The sequence below is a fragment of the Mastomys coucha genome, unplaced genomic scaffold (assembly GCF_008632895.1).
Source record: "Mastomys coucha isolate ucsf_1 unplaced genomic scaffold, UCSF_Mcou_1 pScaffold6, whole genome shotgun sequence".
NCBI lineage: Eukaryota > Metazoa > Chordata > Mammalia > Rodentia > Muridae > Mastomys > Mastomys coucha.
The window spans coordinates 60,274,361-60,287,646 of record NW_022196912.1 but is presented as its reverse complement, the minus strand read 5'-3'; the positions used below and the strand labels follow the sequence as shown (position 1 = coordinate 60,287,646).

At 39.0% G+C, this 13,286-nt stretch overlaps 1 protein-coding gene across 6 annotated transcripts in view; it reads left to right on the top strand.

The window, feature by feature from the left end:
• Nucleotides 1–13,286, top strand: part of Stxbp6 (syntaxin binding protein 6) — a 233,934-nt gene that overhangs the window by 213,975 nt on the left and 6,673 nt on the right. The window lies entirely within an intron of this gene.

Genomic DNA, 13,286 nt, shown 5'->3' with positions numbered 1-13,286 from the left:
AGAGATAGTATGTGTAAGAATGTTGATGGCATTCCTTCAAGACTGATAGAACTTTCTGAATTGAAGGGGAAGCTTTTACTTCCACTTTGTTTCATGCTCAAGTCATTAAATATTTCCACTAAATATAACTTAGAAAATAAACGTATCCTAAACTTTGAAGCATTGTTTATGAAACTTACTTAACTGAATAATTTAGACTGTAATCATTATTTAAATGTTTAGAATACCTAAGGTAATTTAAATAGATAAAATATGCAATATTAATAATTATAGTACTTAGCATATTATCCTTAGTCCTATTATTTTAATTAATGACATCGAAAGTTTTTATGTTATTAACTCCACAGATCTTCTAACATTTATCAAAATGCTTTTTATTCATATTTTTATGAGCCTAGAGGAATTGAGTTGTCAAACAATTGTTTTGGGAAGGGTAATAGTTCTGTTTCTCTCTCTTAATGTGATAAAACTTGTTTCCTGACAGTTCTGTATAAATGTGGTTCCATTGGTAACAAACAGAACTAAGCTCAGGCTATTCACAGGCACCCAGTATTTTCAATCTGATGGATTTTCTCCAAGAGCACTGAATTGTTTTCTTTGCATGGCCAGCATTGCATAATCCTCCACCAGATCACCAATCTGGTGTGTTAACTAACAAGCACAAACAAGTGCCTTTACTGTAATATTTGTAAGTTATCAAGACCTTTCTTCCCCCCACCCCATAAAATGAGAGCTATTCTAAACAATCAAATTTCTAAAGAAGAAATAATCATGTCTATGAACCACAACAAAGGCCAACATGGTACAGTAACTCTAAGGATTCACTAGTGACTTTGTCAGTAACCAACATCTCTCCCACTCAACAAGAAGTACATTATGCCTGGTACTGGAAACCTAGCCAAATAGCTAGGGCTAGTGAAATCATGGGTCTGGGAGAAGAACCTACAACTACCACTTTATTAAACCACTGTAATCCCTAACTATATCTGGATAACTATAGTCATCACACTCCATCAAGAAAACTTCTCTTTGCAACAGATGGGAGAGCATTACAGAAAGCCACAACCAATTAAATTGCAGAGTTGTGGGGCACAGTCTTAATGATACATCTACAGAACAACGTCTACACCTAATATTCAGGGAACTTGCTGAAGAGGGAGAGTGTAAGAGCCAGAGAATTAGAAAGCTTGGTATAAGACTGTGTCTCCTAGGAATCTCATATGGGTGAGAAACCCACAAAGTCTCACCAACATAACTGCCCAAATATAAGCTAAGCAAGGACATTAACAATAGACATGCTAAAGTGGAGGGAGGACCAAGAGGCATCAGAATTGCAGGTTTCTAAGGAATGTTCAGAGAGAAGGGGGAGCAGTATTCTCCATGGAAGAACACACAAATGTTATCCAATGCCAAGTGACCAACCCTAAAAATTCAGAATCAAGTAGTCCTGTATAGACTAAGGGATATAAATATATTACATACATATAAAGGGATATAAATATATCTTTAGGGATATAAATATATTACATACATATATAGGTACGTAACATGGAACACGATAAATGAAAAAAGAGGTGATGAATTGGAAAGAAAATAGAGGGGTTCTTCAGAGAGTTTGAGAAGACGAAAGAAAAGAGTGAAATGATATAATTAAATTGTAATCTCAAAAATTAAAAAAAAAAACAGGAAGAAGTAGTGATGTCTTGAGAATATGCCACTGTAACTCTCATTGTTATACTTTATCATTAATTGGCTGTTAGCCCTTTGCTGAAACAGTTTCTCCTCTTCCTGAAACACTTTGGCTTTCTCTGTTTGCTGTATTTCCCATTGCTATCCACATGCATTCAGATAAATGCACATTGTCTTACTTTGGTTTCTGATGCTGTGATAAACATCATGACCAAAAGCAACTTGGGAGGAAAGGATTTATTTCACCATATAGCTTGTAGTCCTTCCTTAAGGGAAGCCAGGGCAGGAACCTGGAGGCAGGAACAGAGAAGGCCATGGAAGAATACCGCTTACTGACTTCCTCAATCTTGTTTCTTATACAACCCAACTCTGCCTGCTTAGGGTGGTACCACTCACTGTAGCCTGGCTCATCCAATATCAACCACTAACCTGCAAATGCGCCCCACAGACTTGCCTACAGACAATCTGTGGGAGGCATTTTCTGAATTGAGGTTCCTTTCCTCATATAAGTTTAGTGTGTATAAAAGTTAACAACCAACCAGAATACATACTCTTGTATATAGACAAATACTTAAAAGAATGAAAAAAAAAACCAAATATCAAATTACTCGTTACTAATTAAAGTCAACCAAATAAATGAGGCATACAATTTTATGTTGTATTTAAACATCATTGATATATATTTTATATGAACTTTTTTCTCACTAGCATTTAAAAGTTATGGAAATTTTTATATACAACTAGTATAATTATCTCATTACTATAACCTTTATTACTATTAGAGTTCTAAATATCACAGTGTGCCTTGTTGAATCTACTTTAAACCAGCTTTTTATTTCAGTGTCACCCTTGCCATTTGAAAGCATTCTTACTGTCTGGTAGCAAGATGTTTCAGGTATATCTGTGTTTCTGGCCCCAACTCGGGGAATGTAATTTTTTCAAAGAACTTCTTTTTATCCTAGCATAAAACTGATAGATACCAAAATCTGAGTGCCAACTGCACCTAAAGAGAGACTGATACTGCTGAAATCATAAATGTGGCCTGCTACCACTAAGGTTAGGAACCGAGATGGACACAGAATTCCTGGTTGAGCTTTATATTCACATTGCTTTTTCTTCAAGACTCATTTTTTATACATGTTTCTCTACAGTAACACTCTGTTAAAATCATAACTTTGTAAGAAACAGCAAGGCAATAGATAAAGGCCATAGAGCTATGAAAGGCTTCAAGTAAGTAGCCCGGAACTAGATCAAGAGAGGAGGGGCCTGACCAGTTGGTTCTGCCATGTCATGAGTAAGCCAGCACAGCATGGAAGCACGAAAGCTTCATAATCCACATAATTGTTTGTAAAAAAAAAAAAAAAAAAAAATACTGGAGACCTAAGGACAAGTGGGAGAAAAATCATGCAGGATGCTGTGGTGTTTCAATGGGACCAACAGAACTTACAGTTTCACAGTTACTCGAAATAAGTGGAGAGCTAAGTGCCCTTCTGAGGTAGGATGCACCATCCTTAGGTGGGATGATAGAGGGTACAGTCATGTTAGCATGACAGATAAGGTGGAAACCACTGTGAATTCAGGTTCAATAGTATGATTTAGAGCAAGAAGAAAAGACCAACTTAATGTCCAGGTATACTGTTCAAGGCACACAGGGCAGGTTATATGTGGAACAAGTATTCTGTGGCAAGTGAGTGGCACAGTATGTAGTGAGCATTGTGCTAAGTGCATATTGCTTTTACTTCTTAAAGTAGACCCTGCAAAACGGGTGCTTTTATCCCTTTTATACCAAATAGAAATTATAGCTTCAGAGTAACTTATCTGAGACCATAGACCCAGAATCAAACCCAGACTTTTTCTGACTTTATTTCTCTCATCAGAAAAACAATAAAGGCAGTAGCCAAGTGAGTGGTAGAAAACAAGAAAGTGTGTTCTAGAAGCTAAATAAAACAATGACCTTCAAAAACTGCTCAATGAGTTTGTGGTCCAGTGGCCAGGTCACCAGTGAGTCTGGGAGAAGAATGTGTGTTGAGGGCAGGAGGTTCTATCCATATGTGAGCCCATGCACACATTTATGTTCACATGCAGCAACCAAAGGAGGATGTTGGTGTCTTGGTTTATCCCTCTCTGCCTCATTCCTTTCAGACAGTCTCTCTTACTGCACCTAAAGTCAACCAATTTTCGGCCTGGCCTCCAAGTCCCAGTGATCTTTCTGTTTCCTCAATCCCCAATTCTGGTGTTAAAGGTGTACGCAGCCACACTTGGGCTTGTATGTGTATGCTATGGTCTAAACCAACTCCTCATGTTTGTATACCAAGTGTTCTTACCCACGGACGGTCTTCACAAGCATAAGAGAAGAATCATAATACAGTGGGTTGGGAACATCTCACTGGGTGTTCAAAATGAGGAAGGTATGAGAGAGAACCACAGAAGACCGTGCATGGTGATGGGGATATGGAAGGAAGGGTAGGCCGAAGTAGAAAGCTTAACAGAAGGATTTTAGTGCCGGTTTTATTGTTGTTGTTGTTTTGTTTTGTTTTGTCTGTTAATGATTGATGTTGATTGTCCTCTCTGTGTGCCCTTTGCACCTGGCACTTGTACATTGTCTGAGACAGTTCCCACAATCCAGTCTTGGGGAGTAAGTACCATACTGACACCAGGATAAGAAATGAAACTAAAGCACAGAGGTGAAGGTAAATTATTCAGTGTTATGCAGCGAGGAAGTAGCAGACTCCACATGTTGAACTGAGTTTGCTTTGTAGGCCATAGCATTACATAAAGGGATTCTGTATTACATACTCAAAAGTGTAATTCTTAAAATAAAAGCAACTAACTTCCTACTTATTAAGATCACAGACTTGCAAATCATTGCTAATATGTTACCATATATAACACAAAAGACAAAATCTATTTCTTAAGGTTGTATTGTAAGGGATACTTTTTTTGAAGTACCATCCTTCTTTGAGCTTGATATTCTCTGAACAGTACTAACAGATTCATTCTTGTATTTGTTTTTCTCACACACTATAACTCATAAGAGCAAACCCCTAGGAACCAAAGCTAAATTAATATTTAAAAAGGAATTGATAATTTTTTTTCACATGCTAACTGTAAGTGTTGAAAGAGACATAGGTAATATCCTGAAAGTTTGACCTTCATCACTGAGCCTATTGGATTTAGAGGAAAAATACTTATGATAAGGAGAGAGAACAAGGCTTTTTCCTCGGGTCTTTAAGGTACCAACAAGCTACCTTGACGTAGTCAACAGAAGGCATGTATTTGGTAGAAAGGGCCGTTTTTCTTTCTTACTAATCCCAACAAAAAAAAAATTCCAAGTTCTCTTTCAAGTAGGCCCTGGAATTTATGAGTTTACAAAATATTCCTGGGTGCTGGGTCCGTTTGTCTTAGTCATCCAGCTCCAGGCAACAAGCAGGCTTCATGGTCCCTGAAATTACCCACCAAATTGAAACAAAAGATAATTCTAGAACTGCCATTCAGCACGCTATATCTGTTTTACAGCCTCTATAAAGCAAGCCCTTTGAATATAATTACACGACTTGTCTACCTATTATGAAATTGATGGAGACAGCCTAGATTTACTTCTTTCCCTTTAATTTAGAAGTAAAGTATAGTTCCTTGCAGCACTTTCCAACACAAATTCTACCTCAGTACCCTGTCCAAGAGGACCCCACAAATAATTCTGGTTGGAAAATTGCATAATCATACTTTCCCTTCATCCTTACTTCATTTAAATGCAGGGTTATATTAGTTTATGAAAGGTTATCCAAAATCCTGCAAGAAAGATCCTGACTAGATCATATTTTATAAAGTTATTTTGACATATAATTGTGTTTTCTTTGTAGCATTTTTTTTTTAACCTAAAGAACCGTTATGGGACAGGCTGACTGAAGAACCTAAGAGGTTTTCGGTCAGTGCCAAGGCAGTTGAAGCAGCTGCTCCACCAGCCTTCCCATGTATTTCTGTAACTGTAAATTCAGGTGAGAATATCTTCTTTGGAACAGTAGCATCGCACCATAACTCTTGCCTTATAGATGCGCAGGAATGAGAGCTGTTCTGTGATTGGCTGAATCCATATTGCATCTGGCCCCAACATAGGTTAATACATTTCTTTTAGAAAGGATTGATATAGTCATTGTTTTTAAAAAAAGACTTTATGTATGTGATCATCAACACAAAAAATACAAATAAAATTTGCTCTTTGGAAGAACTTTTGAGGGCGGAAAGGGCTTGTAACATCGGCATACACTGGTGTGGTATTATTGGTTAGCCTATATAACATATAAATATGAGTTTGTTATTGTTTTTAGTCTGGTATTAATCTTATATAATTAATGGAGTCTGTGAACTAGGAACCAGATTATTTTGCTTGGGAAGTCTCTACGTATTATTACTCATTTCATATAAATTACAATTAGTATCATTGGCATTTAAGTTGTATTCAGTTTGAGATGTTTAGTATAGTCACAGTACTGAGTAGTATCTGCTTTGAAGCACCGTGCGTACCATGAGACTGAAGTAGCAGTGGCGGGCACAAGTGGAACTTTCATCACAGGAAAAGAACAGTATGTAAGTAGCAGTGGGCACATTCAGTAGGCGGCAAGAAACCAGTCTTCATGAAACTTCATTTTGCTAGAGGGAAACTGGAAGTAGAAAGGAAGGAAAGAAGAACATTTGTGAGTAATCCCACATAGTGATATTTGGTAAAAGCGATATGTATGTTACTGAGCTAAGTAAGCCAAGCCTAACTGTACCCTTACATCTTACCCATGGACATGGTCTTGCTAAGAGAGCTAATAACATAGGTGAAAACTGACTAGAAGCCATTTAATCTACTTGGGGAGCAAATTATTATTGAATAGTTTTAGCGTATAATATGAGGGCATTGATGGTTTTGGTGTATATTAACAGATTTATTATAATAAATCTTTCTGCCAAAGAAGATTTATAGTCTATTTTGGTTAAGTGGGGCTTTATTGTACAGTCTTTCCTAATTTGTTAAATAGATTAATTATCAAATTAATTCTCATTGGCATCTAAGCTATTGGTATATTTTATGTATAAGCACTGTTCTTAATTTCCTTCTGTTATCACTTCCTGTATACTTTTCTCTTTCTCCCTCAGCCCCCTTCCTTGTTTTCTCTTGATTGTGTTCTAATAGTGGCTGTATGCAATGATGGGGCTTTCTATCACCTTTCTCTCCCAACAGTTTTCTGAACTGCACAACATAAAATAAACTAACACGAGCTTGTATTAAGGCTTTACCAAGCAGAACTGATGTGAAGGCAACATCAGTGGAGCCAGACTGGTCTGTGCTCCCCAGAATCTGTGATTCAAAAGGCAGTTGACTTCATTTGCTGCAGTTGACAGCTTCTTCTCAGACTGTTTGAATGTATCTGGGTATTAATATGCTTCCTATCTATTTAGAAAGAATTATGATTCTATCTGTCACAGGAGATTGCATAATTAACTGACTTAACAACACAATATTAATAGACTTCAACTTCTGAGTAAGGTCCCCTGTTGACTCAACCTGATTTCACTTAATGAATATGTGTCCATCTCCCCCTAAGCCAGACACCAGGCTTCAAATAGATAACCAAGAAGCATCTTCTATTAGTTATAAGACAATTATCCTCTGTTAAGAGGAAAAAGATGGATAAGTGCACCTAATTGTGCCATTTCCCAGAACTTCTCTAGAAAGACTATGTAATCTTCCTAAGAGAAAGTATGCAGTGATGCACCTTCACCAAGCACTGCTGTTACTTTATTTTCATCTCAGTGTCCTCTGTAGTAGACAGATGGAATGGATGGCAGGCCCCACATTTAAGTGTAAAGAAACTGAACACCAGATAAGTAACACCGCCGTGACTGCCAAGTATGTCACTACAACAATACCTGGCAAACGGTATGCCTGCTATGAGGAGTTCTGAGTGTTTTCTAAAAGTTTCCGACCACCGTTCTCGGCTTCCACTAAACGCCTCAGCTTCCGCCCTTCTTAATAACTATAAGAATTGTGACTATTAATGAGAAAAGAAAAGGAGTATGACTGTGCTTCTGTGTGGAGGGTGGTGAATGGTGCAATGTAGCAAGCTCCAGAGAATGCATGGTAACAGTAACAGAAAAGTGGGACTCAACCCTTAGATTTCTGTCTGGAGTCAGATGGGGAGATATTGGGGTCAGTCATTGAAACAGGAACCCTGCAGCTGACATAAACCATAGGGTTTTGTATAGACAGACTGAATTTTGAGGAGCTTTTGAGGCAGTCAGTTGGAGTCCAGTAAGAACAAGCATGGGTCTGAGCTCAAAGAAAGAGATAGAGACTTGTGTCCCAGAAACTTATGTGATGGATAATATTGCCACAGGGAAAGGCCAGAGCCCCTATGATTACAGTATATTAAGGGTTCTCAAAAGAAGAAATTCAAGTGAATAGATATAAATCAAAAGAGGAAAATGATTATAGGATTAGGGAATGGTAAAAAGAGTGAAGGAGATGCTCAGAAAGTTTGTGGTTCTGCTGAATGTCATGGTCCTGGATATTGAAAGGGTAAATAGAAGAGGGGAACTTGGTTTAAGTACTACATTTTATATAACACACACATATATATATATATATATATACATATACATATATATGTGTGTATACACATATATATCTGTGTGTGTGTATATATATATGTGTATATATATATACATATATACATACTATATATACATATATAGTGCTTATCATTGTGTGAAGGAGTGGAGCCTGATAAAAGTGAGAGGAGTTTCCCACTTAAAACATGGGTAGAATTTCAGCTGGAAAAAAAATAATTTTTTTTTCCAGATTCATTCTAATGCCTACAAATAGCTGAAAGTGGATTTCCTATTAGCAGTGGTTATCAATGCCATCTTTAAACAGTGAGCACAGTAGATGATTCCATTTTATCCCACGCCATGTGTTTCTCTTTCCATAACAAGTATAAGAAACTGGTTGTAACATTAGCTAACATCATGTCCAAGTTTTATTTCAAGAAAACCATGGCATAGAAGCAGTGTGGCTTACCAATAGGAAATTCAGTCCAAATTCAAAGGTGTATGTATATAACTTAGAAAGTCATATAGGTTAATTATAACAGAAAAAAACTAAGATGGTGGCTATATACTTACTCTTAATTTTATTGCAGTTACTTCTAAAGTCTCTTTACTTAATAATACAGCTATTCTTAACCAAGACATGTTAGTTATTTTTCTCATTGCCATGACAAAATACCTTGGCCAAAGCAAACTATGAAAGCCTTTTTTCTGGCCCCAACTTTGAAGTGCCGTCTGTGCTCACAGGAAAGAAAAACCCATGACGGCAACTCTAGCTGTGGAATCCAGTATGAGGCAGATGGTCATAGCACATCTACAGTCAACAAGACACGGATACTGATGCTCTACTCACTTTTGCCTTCTCACGCAGCCCAGGAGCCCCGCCCAGACCTGGTGTCATCTATGATCAGATCTGTATGAAAGCACCCTCCTGGACCCAACCTAAGTATAGTTAAGGTTAACCAGCTCAGGTCCACCCCTTGTCCACTTTTAAATCCCTTACCCCCATAGACTTAAGGACATCTCATAATGCAAAATACATTCATCCCATCTTGAAAATTCCCCAGAGTCTTATAATGATAACACTTTAAAAAAAAAAAAAAAAACAACTCTATCGTGAATCTGTATCTCAAAGTGATCACTTACCTGCGAACCTCTGTATCACATACTTCCGGAATACAATCACACAGAGTAAACATTCCTGTTTTATAAAGGAGGAATGAGGACACAGCAAGGAAATATCAGTCCAAAGCAAGATCAAAATTTGGCAGGAAAATAGCAAATTCTACTGCGACTTCTGGATCTCATAACATCACATGGGCTCCAACAACCTTTGGTAGTAACATCTCTCTAATTCTGCTGCTGTAATATGCATGGTCTTTCATGGCTTCCTTCCACTCTATACCTGAAAGTTTCTGAGACTGACATCCCACAGTCCTGGCATCTCTGGGGGCCTCCAGTGTAATATGTAGTTCAGCCCCACAGCTTCACACAAAAGACTCAGGTTCTCACAGGGAATTCAAGCCTGACTCACATTGCCTGGCTTCTGTGGCTTTCTGGAACCTCAGTGAAGCCATCATGAGTCTATAAGTTTTACATTTTACATGTTTGTAAAACCTGTACAGCATTGGCATTGGCAAAATTGTTAAAATCTATTCCTAGCTCAAGGTTGTAGCCTGGCCCCTTACACCACAGTTGGCATGGTGCTTATACCTCTGTACACTTCGGCAGCTGAACCCAGAAAGCACTTCCCTGGGGGTTCAGTGTCTAGCATTTTCTTTAAGGATGTTCTCAATCCAGTTGCTCCCCTTTCAAATGAACTTTTATTTTTACAAGCTGCATCAGAATGACTCCATTAAACTCGATGATGGCTTCCTAGGGCCTCTCTTGTTATAAATCTACTCTTCCACATTTTCCCCCACAATCCAGTGGTCAGGCTTACCACAGTAGTGGTCCCACTTCTTCTTCATCAAAATTTCCTATTTTAGTTATTTGGGGGTAGGGGTACACAGATTTTGTGTGTCTGTGTGTGTGTGTATGTGTGTGTGTATGTGTATGTGTGTGTGTGTGTATGTGTGTGTGTATATGTATGTGTATGTGTGTGTGTGTGTATGTGTGTGTGTGTGTGTGTGCGTGTAGGCCAGTGGTCAAACTTGGGTGTTCTTTTATAGCTCTCCACTTTTGTTTTGTTTTTAATAGATGTTTGCAGATGTCCATGTGTCCCAGAAGTTTCCCCTAGATCTGGAGTACAGATCTTTGTGAGCTACCTGATGTGGACGCTGGGAACCAAATGTGGGTTCACTGAAAGAACAGTAAATGTTTTAACAACTGAGCCATCTCTCCAGCCCTCCTACTCTATTGATTGAGGCTGGATATCTAACCAGGATCTGAAACTCCTGACATGTCTATACTAGCTGCTCAGAGAGTCCCAGTGACCCACTTTGTCTCTTCCTCTCTAGAACTGTGTGGCATGCAACAACACACTCAATGTTTTCCTACGAGGCCTGGCTATGGAACTCAGTTCTGAGTGCTTGTGCAGCAGGTATACTGCCAACGGAACTCTCTCTGTAGCCCTGTGTTACTTTTCTTTATTTCTGTGATCAAATATCCAACCATAAGAAACTTAAACAGAAAGGGATATTTTCTTTCTTCACAGTTTGAGAGTATAGGGCCATCATAACAGGAAAGGCAGGGAATTCTGAGCGGTGAGAGTGCGAGACAGCTGGCCATATGACCTCCATAGTCAAAGCATAGAGAAACCCATGTGGGCGTTCCACCTATATTCTTCTTTATTCCTTCTGGGCCTTACCCTGTAGGATGGTACCTCCCACTTTCAGGGTAGGTCCTCTTTCCTAGTCAGACCTCTTTGGAAATGCTCTCGTAGGCATTCCCAGAGGTATGTCTCCTAGGCAACTGTAAACTCGTCAAGTTGACAGTCAGCATAAACTCTCACATGGAAGCTTGCTGGTTCCTGCCTCATCTTTTTTCACAGATCTTGTTGCTAAACTGGTGTGTATACAGAAGTGTCGATCAGAGAGACGCCAGCCTCTCGTCTGTCTTCCCAGTCAATCCTGCTGCTCTCTTCCTCCTTTGTGTCGCTTGGCTTGCCGTGTAGCATGAGCAGTTAAGTCTTAGTTTACCAAGAAGAATGTGTCGAGGTCAGAAGCAGCCTGGAATTACCTTTGGGAAATATCCAGCCCAAACCTACCTATATGCTAGTCTACTCACAGTCCTGTCATAGTGATTGTCACTGCATCATGTCTGTGGGTAAGGATGGAGTCATCAACAGACCAAGGTTCAATGGTAACCCTGTAATTTGGTGTGATGACTATGTACAAGCTTTTCTGCTTCCTCGGAATTTTGGACAGGAAATGAAGCAATATTTTCGCATGTTTTTCTACTTGCAAAGTCCTGTGTTGTTAGCTATGATAATGGAATGCTATCATAGTTACTGGTACAGTATGAAAGCAATGTAAGACTAAGATTTCTTCTGTAAAATTTGTTCTGAAGTCCCAGAATTTCCTTTGTGCCCAAGCAGATTTCCCTGGCATGCAATCACTTCAAGTCTGTACTCACTGTGTCTATGTATATGGATGCCACTATGTCTCTATACATGAATAGATACATAACTATGTGGTGCTAGCTACGAGTGGTGGCATTGGTTAACCCTAACCACTTTTATTTAGAGTGTATTAGGCCCTTGATAAATGGAGGGTGATTTCTTCAGTGCTGCATCTGGACCAGGCACTCCTCACCTGAGATTCTTTTCCACACACTCCAGAATATCCCCACAAAGGATAAATTAGCCAGCTTTTTGTAGCTGAGACTAGTGGAAATTACATTTTTATTAAAAGCTATCTGTGGCTAGAAGTATCCATCCCAGGTACAAAGTAAATTGATGTAATCAACTTATTGAAAGACATAAAACTATTATATAAAATGCTGTTCAGTGTTAACAAAATACAGCTATCAATTTTCCCAAGGTTGTCATTGGGCAATGTGCTTGTCCTCGGTGGCTAATGTGGCTACAAACTATTTACCAAGTCATGCTGCCTCTCTTGGCAAGTGGAGTATCAAAGGTACATGACCTATGGGGATGTGGTTGGCTTCTACTTTCTTTGGTATCATTCTGGAGTTTGAAAATGTTAAATTTCTTCAGAAGCAAGTTTCTGTGATGTTGTCCTACCTGTAGCTGCTAGGAATGTTGTGGCTTTGCCTTTAATATTCTAGAACTCACACATGGAAGCCCAGGCACCCAAGCCATAGCATAGGACCAGAGGTTGGAAGCCATCCTATCACCTTTGAATTTAAAAGCTCATTATTGAATCACAGCTCCTAGCCATTCAATGGGAAGTGTGGCTTAATTGCTAGGTAAAGGGGTAAAGTAAAAGGGTAGTGATGTAGAACGTTCTATCTAGAAAATACCTATGACCCCAATTTTCTGGGAATTATTGAATCGAACTAAAGATGAAAACAAACTGGAAAACTGAGCATACAGCCTGTGATAGAGGTTCAGTCCCCCAGGCTGAAGGGCTGGAGAGGGACACTGGTTTTATAAAGCATGAAATTCATTCCTGGAATTCCCACTTTTGGAGTAGAGGCCCAGGCTTGCCTAGACTTGAGTGAGATACTTGTCTTAAAAAATAAGTTAGTGCCCGGCAGTGGTGGCACACGCTTTTAATCCCTGCACTTGGGAGGCAGAGACAGGTTGATTTCTGAGTTCGAGGCCAGCCTAGTCTACAGAGTGAGTTCCAGGACAGCCAGGGCTACACAGAGAAACCCTAACTCAAAAAACAAACAAACAAAAAACAACAACAACAAAAAAAATTTAGTGAGGTGGCTACAGGTAAGGCTTGCACCAACCAAGTTAACTAAGTTCAGTTGCTGGGACTCACATGGTGGAAGGATAGGACCAACTTCCAAACGTCCTCTGACTTAATCTCTCTCTCTCTCAAACACACACACACACACACACACACACACACAGAGAGAGAGAGAGAGAGAGA